Below are 18,048 nucleotides of genomic sequence, written 5' to 3' on the forward strand. Positions count from 1 at the left end.
TTAGAGCAACTCCACCATCAGGCCAGCCGCCAAGGCCATCTTTTCTGTGAAAAGCTTTTCTTTTTTAAGGAGAGCTTTAGCATCACTCACGATAATATCAAGGAAGTGATTTTGCAAATAGAAGGTCTTTCTAAATAAGGCTCCCCCAGTGACTGAGCAATGTTTCTCAATATACGTAGCAATTTTTCCCCTAAGGACTCATCACCCTTTTCAACAGATAACAGGGAGACATAAGTTTGCCTTGCATTTCTCTGCTGACACAAGCAAATCCTTGGCTATGATTTCCAGGGATTTGTCAACTAGCCCAAAGCAAACCTATAGAAGGTTAAAACCTCCTTCAGCTTCTCCACACTATTATCACTGGTCAAGATCACAAAAGGGACGGTGGCCAGTGCTTTCGCATTCAGAGCCTCCAGTCAGAACTTCTGCTTCAGAGAATCCCTCTTCCCATCAATGGCAGCTTCAGTAATACTGGGAAGGCATTGTATGAAGATGTGCTGCTTGTGGGTTGGGAGCTCTCATGGAAGAGTGATCTCCAGGTTTGGGAAATTCTAGTCAGACACATGTATGTTGACGACTATTAAGACCCAACGGTCCCTCACATTGGCCTCCAGTATTTTCTCCAGAGTGTTGTCTCAGGGCTCTTGTAGGATTCTCTCTTTATCCATGGTCTTAGTCTTATGCCTTTGTTCACTGTCTAAACCACTATCTACCTTGGTTCAAGCAAAACAGAAATTCTTCCTCATTTTTCCAATTACTCTGGCCAGTTGGGCATCATTTTCTTTGAAGTGTGTAGCAGAGATAATAATAAAGTCTCTCTCCTCTCAACCTTGCTGTGTGGCCCTGCATATTCTGTGTGTAATCCTCAAGGATCTGTGAATAATTAACCTTGTTTTTTCAAATTTCCCTGAGAGTTGTTACTGAAATGTGTCTTGTGATCGTAATAAGAACCCCCAAGGGCCAGTCCAGCCACAACATTAGCTCCAACTGGGGAAATACCCATAGCCTCAGCATATATCCTACTTTTTTTTAACATACTAAAATGCTTCCCTATCGTTCTTTACAATAATTACAATATATTAATATTGTAATTACAATAATAATTACATATATATTATCAATAATTACGTATATAGTGCCAATAATTACATATATAGTACACTTTTTAAGCTTAAAAACATTAATCTCTAGTGAAAACCAAGAAGCAAGTAATTGTGAACTATTTGTCAGAGCAGCATTTTCCGATTGGCAAACTTATGAACATACTTTGTAACCTCTGAAAACATACATTGTCTCATAGGGTAATTTCTTTCTTCAGTGTAGGACAAGACATGTGTCTAATAAACCCAAACATCTCTAGTTTTCCTCTCATAAGAGGACAAACATAGGTAAAATTAGACTTGTCTAGGAATCAATGTTTCCATATTTTATCTTATTTTAAAATGATCTAGACATTCCATGAATTCTCATTTAATTTAATTGAGAAAAACTCTAAAGTTTCAAGTAACTAAAAATTAATAGACTGTAACTGTGCAGGACCCTATGAAGCCTTCTGGGAACAGACCCTTCCCCCCACGTCCTCTACTTGCCTCTGGTCTGTAGAAAAACTTTCACCTCCTAGGCCTTCCCTGAGCTCCAAAGAATAAATTTAATCAGAAAAGTGAGAAAAGACTGAAAGAAAGGAAAAGAGTCAAGCAAGAAAAATAATAGTTTAGCCATTAAACAAAGTCAAGGACCCTGAGTTCCTCCTCAAGGGCTGTAGATAATATTCTGAGCCATCTCCTTTGAGCTGTTTTTCTGAGATTGAAACTCCCACCAGGTGGAAGAAGTTTTAACTGCATGATGCCCACAAGCATGTAGACCCAGAACGGTTGGAACCAGAAGGTTGACTCCTGATTACCTCACCACCGACCAATCAGTAGCATGTCCACAAGCTGATCATGTATGCCACAACACCCCTCCCACACCCTGGCTTTAAAAACCTTTCCCTGAAAACCGTCAGGGAATTCAGGCCTTTTGAGCACTAGCTACCTGGATTCTTTGCTCAGCGCACTGCAATAAATGCTGCACTTTCTTTTACCACAACCCTGTGTCAGTAGATTGGCTGTCCTGTACGCAGGTGAGCAGATCCAAGTGTGGTTTGGTAACAAGACTATTATTAAGTAGACTTTCCAAAAACATAATTATTCCCAAAGAGTTCACCCCAAAACTCTTCCCTCATTTAGATTTAATTTTTCATCATATCAAGTTATTTTTCTTGCTGATAAATTAGCAAAAAAAAAATATGAACTTGTTTGACTTTCAATAAACCTAGGTAAAATTAAAGTATTATACTTAACATTGTTGACCTTAAAAACATGTCCATATGAATTAAACCTACAATCTTTTTTTTTTTTTTTTTTCCGGTACGTGGGCCTCTCACTGTTGTGGCCTCTCCCGTTGCGGAGCACAGGCTCTGGACGCGCAGGCTCAGCGGCCATGGCTCACGGGCCTAGCCGCTGCGCGGCATGTGGGATCTTCCCTGGACCGGGGCACGAACCCATGTCCCCTGCATCGGCAGGCGGACTCTCAAACACTGCGCCACCAGGGAAGCCCGAGGCTTCCCCCTTCTCCTTTCTAACACCCTTGGGGAAATGGAAGTGAATATACAAGGAGAAACAATTAAAGCCCTAATAGATACAGGAACAATCTTTTCAATTTTAAATCCTATCAAAATCAAAGGCTCCCTCCCTCGGAGTAATACTTTAATACAAATGTCAGGGGTTTACAATGCGTCTACTAAGGCTTTTAAACCATTACTTTTAGAATTTTACTTAGGAGAACTTAAAGGAAGGCACTCCTTTTTCCTAGTAGAAAGTGCCCTTATTCACCTGTTTAGGTAGAGATTTGTTAAAAACTTATGAAGCCCAGATTTCTTTCACTCCTAAGGGAGAAAGGTTTTTAGACCTAAAAGATTTCTTTCATCATAAAATGTTTGCGGCCCATGGTAAAGGTGATGCAGAACAAGAAAAATTGCTAGGCTTAGTATTTAAAAACTTATGGGGACTTAATCCTACTGACATAGGGAGAAAACATTCTGCATCACCCATTAATTTACCATACACCCCAATAAACCCCGCCCAATATTAGTCAATATCCATTGAGGCAGGAAGGTATAGAGGGAATAAAACCCTTGCTATTGAGATAGGAGATAGATGGGCCCCTGGGCTGGACAGCCGGTGTTTGTCAAGTGGAGTAAAATTGAAGCTTTGTTCTCACCCAGACACTCCAAGGACAAAGCTGGTGGCAGAAGCTGAGCTCTGCTGAAGTAAAGACATAAGAGGCCCACTCCTGAGGTCAAGGAAAACTTCCCTGTCCGCACATGCTCAGGAAGGCTCCATTGGGGGTCAAAAAGGGAGGGGCCCCCACCCCATAATAAGTGTGGACATGCACCCACAGGCCTCTACAGTGGGATCCATCTTAGTAAAAAGTTACGCAGACATCTTGAGGAGGGTCCTGGGACCAGCCAGTTGTGAAAAAAGAAACACGATAATTGGCCAAAGGTAAACAAAGACCTGGAAGGACTGTCCTATATAAGTGATTTAAATCACCTCTTCACTGCGCTTCTCATTCAGGACGCCCGCACTCCTCTCGAGGTGTGTATTTCTGCCTCGCTTCTAACTTAAATAAACAAATTGCTTCTCTGTGTTCTCTCCCATACATTGTGCTGTGTCTCTAATAATAAACTTTGTTCCTGTTTTTACAGCTTTTGCCTCCTTAAAACACTCTTGCTTTCAAACAGGGGAAAGAGCTAGGGCCACTTTGCTTCTAGCCTCTGGCCCCTGGTGGTCTAGCAGCTAGGATTCCTGGTTTTCACCCAGGCTACCCAGGTCCAATTCCTGGGCAGGGAACTAAGATCTCTCTTCAGGACGGCTCACTGCTGTCTCTCCGAGATCACTATCAGCTTACATTAAGAAAGAGCTCATCATGCCTTGCACCAGACCTTGTAACACTCCCATTTTGCCAGTTAGAAAACCTAATGGCAAAGGTTGGAGATTCATACAAGATTTGAGATCTATCAACGCTATTATTATTCCTCATCATTCTGTGGTACCTATCCCCCAAACCTTACTGTTCCATATCCCTAAAAATAGTCACTTCTTTTCTGTGATAGATCTCTGCAGTGCATTCTTCAGTATCCCTGTACACCCTGATGATCAGTATCATTTTTTGTTTTTTGGGTTTTTTTTTGCGGTACGCGGGCCTCTCACTGCTGTGGCCTCTCCTGTTGCAGAGCACAGGCTCCGGACGCACAGGCTCAGCGGCCATAGGTTCACAGGCCCAGCCGCTCCGCGGCATGTGGGATCTTCCCGGACCGGGGCACGAACCCGCATCCCCTGCATCAGCAGGCGGACTCTCAACCACTGCGCCACCAGGGAAACCCGATGATCAGTATCTTTTTGCCTTCACTTGGAATGAACGGCAATATACATGGACTGTGATACCACAGGGCTACACTGAAAGCCCCACTTACTCTTCTCAAATATTAAAAGCAGATTTAGATGATCTAGTTTTTCCTCATAAATCGGTCTTGATACAATATGTAGATAACTTGCTATTGTGTTCAAATTCCTTAATGAATAAGCAGCAAGACACCCTGTACTTGCTTCAGAAGTTAACTTCAAAAGGACATACAGTGTCCAAAGAGAAAATACAATGTTGTAAAGCTAATGTAAAGTATTTAGGACATATGATATCCAAGGACAGGCTTTTAGTTGATCTAGACAGAGTAAAGGGCATTTTGGCCTTCCCTACCCAGAGAACAAAAAGACAACTGAGAGGATTTGTAGGTCTTGCAGGCTACTGCAGGAACTGGATTCTGAATTTTTCTTTAGTAGCTCAACCATTATACGATTTATTTAAACAAGACCAAACTCAACCTCTTTGCAGGGAAACAGAACATTCTAAAGCCATGGAGACCATAAAGGGCCTCCTGGCAAAGGCCCCAGACTTAGGGCATCCAAATTATCATTTACCCATTTTCCTATTTGTCCATGAAAACAAGGGTGCTGCACTAGGAGAATTAACCCAACAGCGTGGCGGCTACTACCGACCAACAGGATATTACAACCAGCAGCTAGATACAGTAGCCAGTATTCCTCCTTGTCGCTAAGGTGTCCCTACAACAGCTATGATATGTCAGACCACAGAGGAGCTAGTCATGAGTCACCCTCCGTCTTTGTTCCTCACTCTGTGGAAGCCTGACTAAACTCTCTTCACACACATTATTCTACGAGTCGATTAACTTCTTATGAGATTGTTTTGCTCTCACCAAACATAACTCTCCACAGGTGTAACAAACTTCATCCAGCCACCTTGCTCCCAGAAAAATCCGATAATGAAAAGCATGATTGTATTGGGTTCTTTTTGTTTGTTCACTTTTTGTTTTTTAATAAATTTATTTATTTATGGCTGCGTTGGGTCTTCATTGCTGCGCACGGGCTTTCTCTGGTTGCAGTGAGTGGGGGCTACTCTTTGTGCCAGTACGAGGGCTTCTCATTGCAGTCGCTTCTCAAGTTACGGAGCATGGGCTCTAGACACACAGGCTTCAGTAGTTGTGGCTCACGGGCTCAGTAGTTTTGGTGCACGGGCTTAGTTACTCCGTGGCATATGGGATCTTCCCGGGCCAGGGCTTGAACCTATGTCCCCTGCGTTGGTAGGTGGATTCTTAACCACTGTGCCACCAGGGAAGTCCCATGATTGTATTGTCTTAACTGACAATCTTTTATCTCCTAAGACTGGCCTTCAAGAAAGCCCAGTGGCTTTCTTTACTGATTTTATATTATTCACTGATGGTTCATATTTACAAGGACCTCATGGAAAGTACCAGGCTGGCTGTGCTATTGTTTCTCCAGGGTCTACCCTTGAAAATGGTCACTTGCCTAATGTCTCTTCCACCCAACAGGCTAAATTAATAGCACTCACAAGAGCCTGTCAGTTGGCAAAAGGAAAATCTACTAATATTTACACAGACAGCCACTAGGCTTTTGGAGTGGCACATGATTTTGGTATGCTTTGGAAACAAAAAGGATTTCTAACATCCTCCGGACAGGCTACCAAAAACAGGAAAAAAGTAGTAGAGTTATTAGATACAATTCTGCTACCAAGTGCAATTGCTATTATTAAGGTATCAGGTCGTTCAAAGGCTGACACTACAGAGACAAAAGAAAACTCTTTAGCTGATCACACCACCAAGGCAGCAGTCCCACAAATAATCAGTGACCAACTAAGTACTGCCTTTCCCTTTCAGCCTCCCAGTAACCTTAATTAACATGATGTTAAGGTTTTAGACAATAGCACCAGACAAAGAAAAAGACACCTGGATACAGAAGGGAGAAATATTCAACTCCAACCGAGAGCTGTGGATAGGCCCAAACGGGAAGCCTAGCCTTCTGTTTGGAGCTCAATATCCTGTTTTACAATATATTCATGACTTAACTCATTGGAACCCAGATAAGATGGTGTTGGGGGTAAACAATATTTTTGGAAACCTTCCTTTCCTATAGCTCAGAAGGTCTATTCAGGATGCAAAACGTGTCCAAAATACAACCAGGAAGGCCATTACATAGTTCTCAGGGAAGTTTTCCATTACCTGCAGGTCCTTTTAAGATACGGCAGATTGATTTTATACAGATGCCTCCCTTTCGAGGTTATCAATATGTTCTTGTTATGACTTGTATGTTTTCACACTGGGTTGAGGCATTGCCATGCAGAAGGGCCACGGCACAATCAGTAGGGAAGCTGCTTTTAGAAAGAGTGATTCCCATCAGGGGAATCCCCTCAGAACTACCTAGTGACAGAGGAATTCATTTCACTGGACAAGTTGTTAAGGAAACTTGTAAAATTTGGCCGATTATGCAACATTTCCACTGTGCCTATCGTCCCCAGTCTTCTGGGTTAGTGGAAAGGACAAATGGAACAATTAAAACTCAGTTGGCTAAAGTTATGGTTGCTTATTCCTCACCCTGGCCTAAGGCTCTCCCATTGGTTCTCCTCAACCTCAGATCCACTCCTTTTGGCAAACATCGTTTGTCTCCCTTCAGGATTATTACAGGGAGACCAATGAGATTGGATAAAGGATTATATCGACCTATATTACTAAAGGGAAATATATTACATTATTGGAAAGGTTTAATTAAATTGTTGGCAGGACATTCTAAGCTTGTTTCTGAAGCTCATCACAGTCATCTATCCTCAAATGAAGGTCAGATGCCCCATGACTTACAACCAGGAGATTATGTATACTGGATGAGCCATCATTTAAAAGACTCCCTCCAACCTAGATGGAAGGGCCCTTATCAGGTTTTTTTAACTAGCTCATGCCCAGCAAAACTGAAGGGAAGTGACTCTTGGGTTCATATTTCCCACCTAAAAAGGGCTCCTGCACCAGACTGGTCTATAGAGAGAACTGCTGACCTCAAACTCACCTTCCAGCAATGCTCTAATAAGAAAAAAACTCCAGCGCCAGGATGAGAAGAAAACAACATCAGAAGTAGATAGTGGGCTTCCCTGGTGGCGCAGTGGTTGAGAGTCCGCCTGCCGATGCAGGGTACACGGGTTCGAGCCCCGGTCCGGGAGGATCCCACATGCCGCGGAGCGGCTGGGCCCGTGAGCCATGGCCGCCGAGCCTGTGCGTCCGGAGCCTGTGCTCCGCAACGGGAGAGGCCACAACAGTGAGAGGCCCCCGTACCGCAAAAAAGGAAAAAAAAAGAAAAGAAAAAAGAAGTAGACAGCTATCCCAAGATGCTGAACCTGACCTGTATGATGATTCATAACGTTTTCTTCTTGGTTTCTTGGACTCTTGCACACGAATCAAATGTTTTTCTATCATGGGCACGACCCTATGCAAATTTTAGAAATCAATCCAATTGTTGGGCTTGCGGTCAATTACCTGCATCTAGTACTTCTGGTTTACCTTTTTGGGTTTCTCCCCTCCAAGGCTCTGATTGGATGGCCCTTAGAAAGTTTATTTTAGAAAAATGAAATTATAGTTCTCTCTGGGTCACTACTGATATTACTAGATGAGACCCCCTCACTTAGCCAATCAAGCATACTTATTCTGACCCTGGCCATAAATATGAATTTACCTTAAGGTTACTCAAGCTCAATCAGAACAAGCTAAATTTCAATCAAAAAATGTAAACTCTCGACTATTAGGAAGGACCCTTCCTCAGTTATGGGATGGATATATATGGCTAACATCAGGCTATGGTCGTCTAAGTTTAAAGGACCCCCTACGCTGGGAACAATTAAATCATACTAATCAGTCTAATAACACTAGAAAATTAGGCTGGGTACCTTATGAAAAATGCCAATATATCATTTCCCTTAAAGATAGTGATTGGTATGAAACAAATTGGGTCAAGTGACCAGAGGTATACTGGTGGCACCTAATGGGACTCAATGGCTTTGTGGGTCCAATCTATGGCCCTGGCTTCCGCCAGGATGGATAGGAAGGTGTACATTAGGATTCCCTTGGGCTCAAGACCACTTATGGACAAATCTAGATGCAACTCCAGCAAATTTACCAGCAATACGAGCCTGATGGACCAAGAGTGTATTTCACTGGTGTGATCACTTAGCAGCTATTTTTGTGTCTGCAGTAAGTCTGGAAGATGTAATATCCCACCTTGAAGCCTTAACAGAATTCACTCAAAAGGCCTTAAATGATAGTAACTGTAAGGCCAACTGGCCCGAGGCAGGGGAACACAATCAGATTCACAGGTTGCATCAGACCGAAATTCTCCGGACCACCCAGTTCCAGAAACTGCCCTGGAGACATTCCGGACCACCCAGTTCCAGGAACTGACCTGGGGACTTTGAACCCGGCCCAGCCTTCCCCCACCTTTCGAGGGGCGGGACTAACGGTCCCCCAGGATACCCAAAAAGACCACCAAATAAGGAATACGCTGCGCCCTCCCAGATTCACCACACCCCTTTCCCTTCTTCCCCTATAAAATCTTGCCCAACCCTCGCCCGGGGGCGACTTCTCTGGCCCCTTTCTCTCGGACCAGTGAACCTCGCCCCCCGGGAGCGCTCCCTGATAAAGCTCACTTGAAGCTTTCCTCTGTTTCGCGGTGCCGTTTGTTAAGATCCGACCTTACAGTAACCAGGCTATTAGCCTACTAAATTCTGAGGTCTCTATGATGAGGAAAGCTGTGTTACAAAATCACATGGCCCTTGATATCCTTACAGCATCTCAAGGAGGCACCTGTACTGTAATTCACACTAAACGTTGTGTTTACATACCAGATGAATCCTCCAGTGTAACACATTTAATGACACATGAAAAATAAGATTGCTGCCTTAGATGATCCACTTCCTAGCCTTGGTGATCTTTTGGGAAGATGGTTTGGTTCTGGAAGCTACGGCTTAAATCCCTACTTGTAACTTTATTAACGTTACTAGCTGTATCACTTGTGACTTCTCTATTTTATAGGATTGTTGTCTCTTACATTACCCAATGTGTAACCAGGCCCCTGGCCAAATTAATGATGGCTAAACATCTTGAAGAAATAGATCACATTTATAACATAGAAAAATTGTAATAGTGTGATTCTAGGTATGGGAAGAAACAACAAGGGAAATATCTCCTGGATCATAATAGGTTAATGAGACAGAGGATCCAGAAAATCTTTAATTATCAACAGGGTCAAATCCAAAACTTAGTACCTGGAGTGACATATCAACAGGAACTTTCACCTGATCTGGGATGAGCCTCCCAGCGCCATATGACAAAAATTGGTCACGAAATATCTCGCAAATATTGGTCGAATTCTGGACCAAGAGGAGGATCTGAGAAATAGAATATTTCCTGCCATATCAGTAAAAAAAAGGATGTCACATTCATCAGCAAATGCAGCCACTACAGATGGTGAGCTGGTGAGCCCTATGGGAACTCAGGAAGGGAAGAATACCTGCCATCTAGCAGCCGTCAGACTGCAGCCCCTCCCCACAGTGAGCCCTGAGGAAACTCAGCATGTGAAAACACAGGATACTGGCCCCAGATGGCTCAGGTGCATATCAAAGGAATGATTTCAGCGAGCCCAGACTCTTGCATCTTCCCATACATAGAAAAGCACTAAATTCCTTAACTTGGGATATCTGGTTTTCTTTAATTTACAGTAATCTTTTGATGTTCAGACTACCTCCTCAGAGCAGTCCTCTCAGGGTTATATGAGATGCTGCCTCATGGGCTTAAGTCCTAAAACTTTCCACCGAATAAAACATAACTCTCAACTTTTAGGTTGCACGTATTTTTTCAGTCTACACAGTCAACAAGGGAAACATCCCAAGTTCTATCCTCAGCATTTCCAGGGAAAAGAATGTTATAAACAACATCTGTTATAAACAACATCTGATAAATAGCGAGCAAATGCAGTCTCTTTCAATTACAATGATTATTAGGAAACAGAAAGCAAAAGTAGACTCTAGAGCTCACTTCCATGAGAAGAAAATACCATGAGAAGGAGTCCCTAGTATTGTTACTGAACACAAGTTCATGTTCCCAATGCACAGTGATGCTAAACAAACTGAAACATGGAGTTTGGAGCAGAGAAGGGTTTATTGCAGGACCATGCAAGGAGAATGGGTGGCTCATGCTCTAAAAAACCCTGAACTCCCTGATGGTTTGGGGGGAGAAGTTTTCATAGGTAAAATTCGGCATGAGGGTTGCAGGGTTGTTTCTTCTGATTAGTTGGTGGTGAGGTAACAGGGCGGTGCTCCAGGAATCTTGTGCTCAGCCTGAAGTTACCATCCTCCAACTGGGTGGGGGCCTTAGTTCCTGAAGAAGGACTCAAATATACTGTTATGTATATTCCTTTTTTTTTAAATTTATTTTTGGCTGCACTGGGTCTTCGTTGCTGCACATGGGCTTTCTCTAGTTGTGGCAAGCGGGGGTTACCCTTCGTTGCGGTGCGCGGACTTCTCATTGTGGTGGCTGCTCTTGTTGCGGAGCACGGGCCCTAGGCGTGCAGGCTTCAGTAGTTGTGGTGCATGGGCTCAGTAGTTGTGGCTTGCGGCCTCTAGAGCACAGGCTCAGTAGTTGTGGCGCACAGGCTTAGTTGCTCTGTGACATGTGGGATCTTCCCAGACCAGGGCTCAAAACCGTGTCCCCTGCATTGGCAGGCAGATTCTTAACCACTGCGCTGGCAGGGAAGCCCTGTTATGTATGTTCCGTGAGGAGGAACCAGGATCCTGCTTTAATCGCTACACTACAGTTTCTTGACTGTTGGGCAAATGCCTTTGTTTCAGCATTCCCTATTTCCCTGATTAGTAGCTGTTTGAATCTGCCCTTTGGAACTCAGGAAAGGTCTAGGATGCTTAAGTCCTTCCCCGAAAATAAGAAATGGGGGACCTGGAAAGGCTTTTGTGCCCAGGAGGGCCCCACAGGACTCTGCTCAGTTTCAGCATGGGGGTACATACAGAAGCGGTCTGAATGGGCCTTATTTACATCCTGATTCCAAAAACGTGCTCTAAAAGACATATTTATGGGAGATACAAAATACGCGGTGTAAGATGGGCTGCAAGGATGTATTGTACAACACGGAATATAGCCAGTATTTTGTAATAAGTGTAAATGGTGTGTGACCTTTAAAAATTGTATAAATAGGGCTTCCCTGGTGGCGCAGTGGTTGAGAGTCCGCCTGCCGATGCAGGGGACACGGGTTCGTGCCCCGGTCCGGGAAGATCCCACATACCGCGGAGCGGCTGGGCCCGTGATTCATGGCCGCTGAGCCTGCACGTCCAGAGCCTGTACTCCACAACGGGAGAGGCCACAACAATGAGAGGCCCGCGTACCGCAAAAAAAAAAAAAAAAAAAAAAATTGTATAAATAAATAAATGCTTTTATAAAAAAGACATATTTACATCCATTATGAAAATTAAATTATGCATCTGGCATTAAGCAATACGAAGGATAACTGTTAATTTTGTTTAATGCGACAAGGTCCTGTAACCAAGCAGGACTCTGAGGGGCTCCTGGGCATAAAAGCCATTCTGTGTTCCCCATTTCTTGTTTGTATGAAATAGGTTCCATTCAGCCTCCATGACCTTCCCTGAGTTTCAAAGGGCAGGATCAAACAGTTGTTAATCAGAGAACACCGGTTGGGGGGCGGGTGTTTGCTGAGACAAGGGAGGAGCAGTCCAGAAACAACAGTGCAGCCTTGGGGCAGGGTCCTCATTCCCCATCAAGGGCTATACATAACAATATCTTTCATCTGTTCTGCCAAACTAAAACCCCCACCAAGTGGAAGATGTTAACTACTTGATGAAGTATTCTTCACTCCAGAGAGAAGGTCACAGTTTGATAACCTCAAGAACCACAGAAGCTTGTCAAGAGATTACCTGAGATCAGATTAAAGGAGTACAGGTCCTGCATACACGTTAATCTTATCAGCAACCCCACCCTTGAACCATTGCTATGAAAACTCCTCACCAGATCCTCCCAGGTTGGGACACACAGTTTTGAGGGACATGAGCCTGCTGTGTCCCCCTTTGCCTGACAAAGCAATAAAGCTATTCTTTTCTACTTCACCCAAAACTCTGTCTCTGAGATTCGATTCAGCACTGGTGCACAGAGGCCAAGTTTTCGGCATCAGGGTGAAGTAAATGTGGTAGTTATGCAACCTGGGTGATGGGTGTAAGGAGAGGTCATTATATTCTTCTTTCTACTTTAATGTGTTCTTGAAATGTTTCTAAATACAAATGCTTTTGACAAGCAAATGTAGCTTTTAGGAAGGGAGGCCTAGGGCAACTACACAAGTGATTTCTATTTCAAGTTGTAATAAGTTGTTATTCTTCCGCCTCCAGTGCTTCCAGCTGCTCAAAGGATGCAGTTAACACTCTTAAGGAAGTATGATATGATCCCCTCCCCCGCTAGCCTTGTATTTGTCTCACAGCCCCCAGGGGTTCTGCACCCAGTAGGGCAGGCTCTGGGCCTGGCCTCAGCACAGGGTTGAGAAGTGAGGGTGGCCCAGTTTCCTCTAAGATCTTGTCCATTAATACTACAGTAGTACCTGTAGGTCAGTGATAGTCTGGTGTAGTGGGATCAGGTCTGCATGTGGTCTGCCCAGCTCTCTGGGAAGGATTTCAGTCTCAGTCTCTTTCCTCATTAGCTAAAGCAATTTCCATACACAGTGTATTAAAGTAGTAAAATAGTCCTTGCAGTCACAACTGTCATCTCAGGCAGTTGCTCTTACAGTTATTACTGCAGTCACCCACATTCCCCAGGATCCCCTCTACCAGTAGCAATAAAGCTGAACTAGAGGATGGTAAATCCGACCTTGTGTTTGTGTATGTAACATTGTGCCACTTGTATTAGCAGAGAGTAGGTTCTTGTCTCATCGCAGAAAGAATTCAGAGACAAAACATGGAGGCCAAGAAAGCAAAGTGAGGATTTATTAAGTGAAGGTGTAATAGAGCGCTGCAGTGCACAGCCATTGCTGCATGCTGTTACCCACCCCCCACTCCGTTACCAGGCAACGGTTATTGGGAGACCATTAATGGCCGATGGTTAGAGCTGAATTAGAGGTCCTGCTCAGCCATTGGTCAGCACCATTCAGCCATTGGTCAGCGCTGCAGTGGGCTCCGCCCCCAAGTGAGCAATTGTCAATGAGCGACTGTTAGAGGGGCATTGAACAAATGGTCTGGGGAGTGGTTGGTAGTCGGGTGGAGAGTGAGGTAAGAGGCAGATCCCAACCTTCTTCCCCAGGGCCCTCCAGCTCACCCAGCCTCCAGCCGGCCCAGTGAGCTGGAGGGCCCAGAGAACAGGCTGTGGGTGTGTCCTGCAGGCCTCCAGGGCCCCTGCCAAGACTGTCCACAGCCTGGGCCGAGGCCCTGAGGCGGCGGGGAACCTCTCCTCCATCCATGTCTCTGTGACCTAATGGCAGTGACAGTTTGCATGGGACACAGTCTGGGGGACCTGGCACTGTTTGGGTGGCCTGAGGAGCCTGAGGGGCAGTTGGGTCCTGGATACCTGGCTCGCTCAGTGATGACAGCCGGGCAGGGTCTGGGGACCTGGCCCTGAGGGAGCTTCCAACTGAGATCTGCCTCTCCAGCCAGGCCTGGGTGATGGTGGGAAGACCCAGACTGGGTGCTGGACAAATTCTCTGGGGCAGGGGAACCACTGCCCCTGCCCCCGCAGGGACCTCCTTCTCTTAGCCACGCCTGGATCTCGGAGGATGAGAGTTGTGCCTTGGGACCTTGCCCTTTCCTGTCAGAACAGAAAGCTACATTTGTTTGGTGGAGATTTACAGGAACATCCTTACCTGACCATGACCTGACCTTAAGAACAAAGGAGCTGGGCTTTCCTGGTGGTGCAGTGGTTGGGAGTCCGCCTGCCGATGCAGGGGACACGGCTTCGTGCCCCGGTCCGGGAAGATCCCACATGCCGCGGAGCAACTGGGCCCGTGAGCCATGGCCGCTGAGCCTGCGCGTCCGGAGCCTGTGCTCCACAGCGGGAGAGGCCACAACAGTGAGAGGCCCGCGTACCACAAAAAAAAAAAAAAAGAACAAAGGAGCCGACACCAAGAAGCTTGCAACAACTAACCACACCTCTCCCTCACCTTTCCTATAAGAGGGCTTTGCTGAAAGCTTTCGGGGAGTTTGGGGTTTTTCAGGCATGAGCCACCCATCTCCTTGCATGGCCCTGTAATAAACCTTTCTCTCTTCCAAACTCTGGTGTTTTGGGATTGTTTGGCCTCGCCGTGAGTCGGGCACACGGACTTGCGTCGGGCACACGGACTTGCGTTTCGGTAAGAATCCTACACTCTCAGAAGGGAGAGCAGGCAGGCTCATGTGAGTAGCTGCCCTGAATTCCTTCAGTAAACTGGTTCTATGATGTGTAAAAATGTTTGGGCAGAATATTCATTGAGGAGGGGAGGGGGTTTATTGTATTGATACTTCCTGATTTTCATCCCAGCTCCACCTTCCCAAGTGGAGGAGGGATTTTAGTTCTTATTTGGTCTTGATCAGAAGTGTCATGGTTTCAGTGCATGAAGGGAACTTCTTATCTGCAAGGCTAATTTTACTGTAATGAGGGCATAATGAGCAAAAGGTTACATTCTGACCCCCAGAGATTCCCGCCTTTTGCCACCTTTCTTTGTCTGCCTCTAGGACCCCTGTCACCACAAGACGTATGGTTTCCTGCCACCTGGCCCATGACCCCCCTTTTCTCTGCTCATATCTAGCAATCTGCCTGCTCTAACTCTTAGAAAACTCTTGCTTACACACTTGCTGCGTTCCCTACACCAGCTGCTACCCCTGTTGCATCTACAGCTCAAAGCAGAGACCAGCGAGAAGCAACCTCTTAACAACACAAGCAAGGAGGGTGATCCCGTTCCTGCTTTTGCCTCATTTACACCACCACCTGGAAGACATGACAGAGGATCCAGGAAGGCCCAGTGGAGAAAAGAGGTCTTTTGTAAACCAGAGTAGTGCCTCCCTTACTCCATGCTGGGCTCCAGCCTCCTCTGGCCAGTAACTAGTCTCCGGGGCTCTCTCCAAAATCCCACCACTCTGTCAACACCTGTTCCTAGGTCTCCAGGACACCCCCTGTGGGGAAAAGACTCTTTCCCAGTGTTGATGGATCTGTTACAGAACCGTTGACTGAAACCTCCCTCCTTGGCCAGGAACAGTGATAACCGCTTGCATGAGTTGTCTCGCAACAAGAGGTCCCGATAATGAATGCCGTGCTACCACTGAAAACTAACCGGAAGAATCTGGGAGCGGCCGAAAGGAGGGAGGAGACACCAGTCCCTGTGTCCTACCGACCTCCCAGAATCCTCCTCACTGGAATCCATCTTGACTGAGAGATGTGTGCCACCAGGAAGGACCCTGAGTCAAACCAAATATGGGCCAAGCAAGATGATTGTCCAGAGACAACCCAAAACCTAACCCCATTACCATACAACCCAAGACTGTAAGCCACGTGGCAGAGCAGCTCTCCTGGGTTCCCTTACCCTGCTGCTCACAACCCAGGTGCCACTTCCCAATAAAGTCTTTTGCTTTGTCAGTACGTGTGTCTCCTCAGGTAATTCATTTCCGAGTGTTAGACAAGAGCCCACTCTTGGGCCCTGGAAGGGGGTCCCCCTTCCCGCAACAGATCTGTCCCTAGAATGCATTTCTAAAGGAGCCTGGCTATTCCCTGACCCTGCTTCTCCTCCCAAGTATAACTCACCTCAGTTAGGTTTCCCGGGCTACCCCTATTTCGTCACCTCCTGAGGGTTGACAGCACTGCGCACACTGGGAGGTGGAGGATTGAGCAGCTGAAATCAGTTCAAGAGTAGATGGTGGCCTCCGAGAAGGGGCCATCTCTAGAGGAAGGAACCTGGATAGACCCCTGTCCTCTGCTTCCCCTTGTCCAAACCCTCCCAGTGTGACTTTTGTTCCCCTCCCTGTCTGCTTTCCTTCTTACCGGATTTTAGGTGCAGCAAGATGTAGAGAGATATGGAGTCCTGTGTGATTCCCCAGGACTCCTAGGTCCTGGGGAAGCCCCAGAGCCCAGCTCTGCTGCTGGTGACACATCTCCCATTGTGCAGCTCTGTGTATACCCACGTCTTCCGGTCCCCGGCCAGCCCTTCACCCAAGTCACTGCCCACCCACCTGCCTCAAAAAGAAAAGAGATTTAGTATTTCAGAGACTGGTGTCCAAGTTACACGGTTAGCAAGGACCGACCCGGGGCTGGACCCCAGGGCTTCTGAGTCCTTGAGGGGTGGGAGTGTGGTGGCAAAATCACTGCGGTTTCCCTCCAGGTTTGCAGGGATCCTCTGTGTGCTCTGAAACCTCATGGCCTGGCTTCTAACCCAGCACTACTGCTTCCCAGCTCTGTGATCATGAGCAGGGTCCTAACCTCTCTGTGCCTCTGTGTCCTCATCTCTAAAGTGGGGATCACGCAAAGGGCTTGAACCAGTGATGTCAGAACCACTCAGGTCACTTGTGACCTAGAGATGGGACCCTCTGCCCTTCCCAGTGTTCCACTCCCTGTTGTTCTTGCACGTGTGGCATCAGAGGCTCAGCCCAGCATACCTGGGTACATTGCCTTCATGTGCCTGGAGGACCGGATGGTCACCTAGTCTGACACTGAGCATCAGAACGTGGAGTCCTTGATGCCATGGTTCCGAGACAGGAGGGAGCCTCCTGGGAGTAGAACTGACCTGGGTGCTGGGCTGGCAGTGCTTGTTCCAGGACTACCTGCATGCCACGATGGGCTACCTCAGTGACAACCAAGGTGAGTGATTCAGGAGGTGGCACGGCGTCCCGCTGCAGAGACCCCAGGCCTGAGGTCCAGGGCCTCTCACCTCACCCAGCAGGTCAGGGGGCAGCAATGCGGCCCCTGCTTGGCTGGCCAGTGCCAGTACCCTGGGGAGGGATAGGCTGTCAAGGTTGGGGTGGGGGAAGCAGCCCTGAAAAATGGGCAATTCACCTAAAAGCACTGTGTAGAGGGGAGGATCATAAAACAGACTCAGAGGGCTTCCAGGGCTTCCAGTCATCCACATTCAATGTCCCCGAAAAGCACAAAGTGCACGTTTTGAAAAGTTCCTCAGGCATTTTTTTTTTACACTTTAACATTTATTTTGCATATGAAATATACATAAAACCTTTTCAAATAGTAAATATTCTCAATAATAAAATTTTAATAGTGACATTGTGTTTGAATATGCATCATTATTTTTGTTTTTTTAATATATATTGGAGGATAGTTGATTTACAATGTTGTGTTAGTTTCAAGCGTACAGCAAAGTGAATCAGTTATACATATACATATATCCACTCTTTTTTTTTTTTTCCAGATTCTTTTCCCATATAGGCCATTACAGAGTATTGAGTGGAATTCCCTGTGCTACACAGCAGGGTTTTATTAGTTATCTATTTTATATATAGTAGTGTATATATGTCAGTCCCAATCTCCCAATTTATCCCTCCCCCACCCCTTATCCCCTGGTAACCATAGGTTTGTTTTCTACATCACGCCTCTATTACTGAGTTGTAAATAAGTTTGTTGGTACCTGA

The 18,048-nt window shown here is 46.0% G+C and overlaps 1 pseudogene across 1 annotated transcript in view; it reads right to left on the reverse strand.

The window, feature by feature from the left end:
* The window catches only part of LOC307184944 (interferon-gamma-inducible GTPase 10-like), a 22,394-nt pseudogene continuing 4,346 nt past the window's right edge, over window positions 1-18,048 (reverse strand). The window contains exons 3-4 of the transcript in view: window positions 17,337-17,397; window positions 1-818 (exon numbers count right to left, since the gene is read on the reverse strand). The product of the transcript in view is annotated as an interferon-gamma-inducible GTPase 10-like (transcript). The remainder of the gene's footprint in view (window positions 819-17,336; window positions 17,398-18,048) is intronic.

Source organism: Stenella coeruleoalba (assembly GCF_951394435.1).
Source record: "Stenella coeruleoalba genome assembly, chromosome: 3".
Lineage (NCBI taxonomy): Eukaryota > Metazoa > Chordata > Mammalia > Artiodactyla > Delphinidae > Stenella > Stenella coeruleoalba.